Here is a 4,357-nt window from a genome sequence, read left to right as displayed (position 1 = left end):
CCTCCCTCTCCCCCTCCTCTTCCGACCACCTTCTCCTCCCTCCTTCCAGCCTCCCTCCTCCTTACCCTTCCTTCCTCATTTCCTCCTCTCCTCCCTCCTCCTCCTTCCCCTTCCCTCCTGCCCCCCATCTCTCATTCCCCCTCTACTCTTTCCTATCCTCCTCCCCTCAGAGCGGCTGGAAAACAGGGACAGCACAGAGGCCGACCACAGGGCAGGACAGTGCTCAAGACGAAAAGCTGCCACTTCTCAGTGCCCGCCCTTCCCACTCACCCCTGCCCTTGCTCTCTGGGTCCAGGGCTAGATGCCTGGAGGAGGGGCCTTCCCCTACCCACTGGACACCTGTTGGCCTCCTGCAGGAAAATGCTTCCTTCCCGCCATCCCACGTCATTGCCACAGCCCCCCATTCCCTCCCTCAGACCCTTGAATTGCAACCTGGACATTGCTTCTGGGGGGCTCCAGCATTTATTCAATCAACAAACTCTGTTGAAAAGCTGTTCCTTGCTGGCTCTGGGCTAGGCCCTAACACATTAAAATCCAGCCCTTGCCAAGGAACAGCACTCCTTGAGTGGAGGAGACAGAAATGGAGAGTAGCATGAATACAGCACCCATTGTCTGCAAGCTCTGTGAGGGTGAGGCACGATTATCCTCCTTTACATACGAGGACACAGATTGCACACAGGGAAGACAGAACAGAGGAGTGAAATTTACCTTTACGTTGATATACAACCCTAAAGAGGTAAATCTCTTAGAATACACAGATCACTTAACAAAACCTACCAGCACGGCTACAATTTAAAAACCTGAAAATCTCAAGTATTGGCAGAGACAAGGAGCCACTGGGATTTTCATACTCTGCTGGTACAACACGGTGCAAACACTTTAGAAGAATGTTTGGCCGTGCCCGTTAGAGCTAAGCCTGCAAAATCCCCATGATGCAACAGTTCCACTCCCAACGGCACTAAGTGCTTCCATCCACCCAGAGAGACATGTTCAGTGATGATCATGGTCATAGAAGCTTTGTTCATGTATCCTCGCCCCAAACTGAAACAACCCCAATGATCCTTAAAGAGGAAACAGATCAATGGTGGTGTAGGCATAGAGTAGAGAATTGTGCATCCGTAAAAGAGAATGCCCTCATGTTGCAGACACAGCCTAGATGGACCTTACGGATAATATTGAGTGAAAAAAGCCAGACCCAAAGGGGAACATACCGTATGACTCCATCCGTATGAAGTTTTAGGACGGGAAAGCTGATCTAAAGTGACAGAGATCAGAATAGTGATTACGTTACGAAGTCGCTGACTGCGGGGACACAGAGAGCTTTTGTGGGGACCAGAAATGCTCTCAGTCTTGATCTGAGCGGCGGTTACACTCGTGTAAGCACGTGTACAACGTGTCGGGCTCCGCACTGAAGATCTGTCGCTCCACTTCATGTAAGTTATATCTCAACTCAAACAAACCGAAGAGCTCCTGCCAAACAACTAGGGAAAGTTAGGAAATACAAGTGTTTTATGGGCAAAGAATGTAAATTGGTCATTCACCGAAAGAGAAGGCCTCAGCACTCGCGAGTATTTGAAAAGATGCCCAATCTCATTAGTAATTAGACAAATATATACTGACACACCCTATCATGCGACCCCATTAGAATGACGATTAGGTGCGCCCGGGTGGCTCAGTCGGTTGAGTATCCGGCTTCGGCTCAGGTCACGATCTCGTGGTTCGTGGGCTCGAGCCCCACGTCGGGCTCTGTGCTGACTGCTAGCTCAGAGCCTGGAGCCTGCTTCGGATCCTGTGTCTTCCTCTCTCTCTGACCCTTCCCTGCTCACGTTGTCTCTCTTTCTTTCTCTCAAAAATAAATATAGCATTAGAAAAAAAATAAATAAAAAAGAATGACAAAGATTAGCGAAGTAGACAGTACCAAGTGCTGGCCAGGACGTGGGTGGCCGGGGGCTGGCGCATGGCTGGAGGGCATGTGATTAGCTGGCTCAGGCCATGGGGAACCAGCCAGACCAGCAGCCCTTGGCGAGAGCATGTAAGTTGCACACCTTGGGACCCAGAGAGCCACTCTTAGTGTTTGTACAGGTTGGCAAGGAAGCCGGAAGGATGACATGGTCATTGGGACGTTATTTATGGGAATGCTGCTCTGAACTCAGCCTTGGTGCTCATCAAAGCGGGGGATATGGCAGGGGGTGGGACACACTGCGGAATTCTGCACAACTGTTAGACACAATGAACTTCTGACTGCAGACCGTGCATACACAGATCTCAAAAAATAGAATCAACTGAAACAAGAACTGGAACTCAATTTCCAGCAGAGTACAGTGCGTGTAAGTTAACACCCCCCCCACACAATAGCTCTGCATATTTTATGAAAATATGTGCATATTTAAGGGCATATGGTAAACATCCGAATGGATGCTTACGGGAGCGTGAGTAAAGATTGGGAAGGAAGGAGAAAGATAAACTAAAACACGACCCAGCCATCCTGCTTCAAGAAATCAAAGCATATGTCTACACCAAGATTTCAATATGCATGTTCCTCGAAGCTGGGTTTGTAATAGCTCCAAGCTGGAAACAACCCAAATGTCTATCAACAGATAAATGGATGAACACATTATACTCTAACCATACAATGAAACGCTACTCTACAATTAAGGAGGGGAAAAAACACTGATATACACAACGATGGGGGTGACTCCAAAAAAAAATTATGCTGAGTCACAGAATCCAGACTGTATGATTCCACTTGTATAAAGTCCTAGAAAATGCAAACTAGTCTATAGTGACAGAAAGCAGAGGAGTGATTGCAGCCAGAAAGCGGAGGGTGTGGAGAGGGGAGAGGTGGGAGGGAGAGATGACCGAAGGGCTCAGAGAAACTTTGGGGGAGGTGACAGATTTGTGCATGACCTTGATTAAGGGGATGGTTTCTCAGGTGTATACACCTGCCAAAGGTCATCAAACTGCACTCTTTAAATATGTACAATTTGTTTCCTGTCGATTAGAGCTGTAAAAAAAAAGAAATAAAATAAGAAGAGCACTTTGCATTAACTAATGATGATAAGATACCTTCAACTAAAGGGTGAGATAAACCCAACTCGTTGCCTTTGAAATTAAAAGCGAACAAAACAGGGGTGCCTGGGGAGCTCAGTCAGTTGAGCGTCTGACTCTTGATTTCGGCTCAGGTTTTGATCACAGGATCATGGGATCGAGCCCTGAGTCAGGCTCTGTGCTGGGTGTGGAGCCTGCTTAAGGTTCTTTCTCCCTCCCCGTTTACCCCTCTCTCTCTCACTCACTCGCTCTTTTGAAAATAAAATAAATTAAATTAATAAAATTTAAAAAATAAAAGCTAACAAAACCTAAAAATGAATAAAGCAAAAACTAAAGCTTAGATGGTGAAATGATATGTCCGGGCTCAAAGCTGGGATGCTGACTCCTAGACAATCACGATGACACTCTGGCTCAGGGCTTGCACTAGTTCACACTAGTTCACGCTAGTTCAGGGTGCTCTGCAGGCACCTGTACTTGGTGGGGGCATTCACCCAAGCCCTAGAGTCATCTCTTGGAAAGGCAGTGGGCACTCAGAGATGGGGGGGAGGTGTCAAGGCCCTAACCTCTAGGCCCTCCCACCCACTTGGGGAAAGACACTGGAACAGATAGTCACAAAGCTAGGTGAAGTCAGGGAAGGCTTCCTGTAAGAGGTGATGCTTGAGTCCACAGGTGTTTTGGCCAGAGTAAACACTTGGTCGGTATTATCTGTTTATTGTCATGGCTTCCCATGATCTTAGAGAAAGGGAAGTAGAAAGAAAGAGGGAGTTCCAGAGAGAGGGGCTTGGTGGGTTGGGTATGTCAGAGAGCGGAGGTGGGCATGTCGGTTTGCTTCGGGTGTGACCAGGAAATAGGTCTGATTACAGGGGAAGTCTTTCCCGGGCTGTATGACATCCCCACTGAGAGTAAGCTTCCCTAAAGACACAGGGACGCAGAACAGTTCTGAGCTCAGTGTGGTGAAGGCACCCCCTTCACTATGGTTGGAGCTTGGAGCTTCATGCGGTCGACGTGAAGTCTCAAGAGTAACCTTAAGTAAGCGCCCACGTCTTCAGTCCTGAGGAATCTAATCTGCTGGTGCTTTACTCCATCAAGAAAGAGTGTCCCCCCTGGGTCTCTGCCTCCCCGACACACAGTAGGAAATCAGTACCTGTTAGGTTTCTCTCTTGCCTCCGTCCTTTTCTCAGACACGTGCAGGCTCTGCTCGATACCTACCCACAGGGCCACTGTCCGTACCAGGCCATGAGCAGGGCAGGTGGACCCTGAGGGTCGGGAAGACTCGGGCCCAGGCTCCCGGGATGATGGCCCCTCAGCC

This window comes from Suricata suricatta, chromosome 9, assembly GCF_006229205.1.
Source record: "Suricata suricatta isolate VVHF042 chromosome 9, meerkat_22Aug2017_6uvM2_HiC, whole genome shotgun sequence".
Classification (NCBI taxonomy): domain Eukaryota; kingdom Metazoa; phylum Chordata; class Mammalia; order Carnivora; family Herpestidae; genus Suricata; species Suricata suricatta.
Note: the sequence above shows the minus strand (reverse complement) of the source record.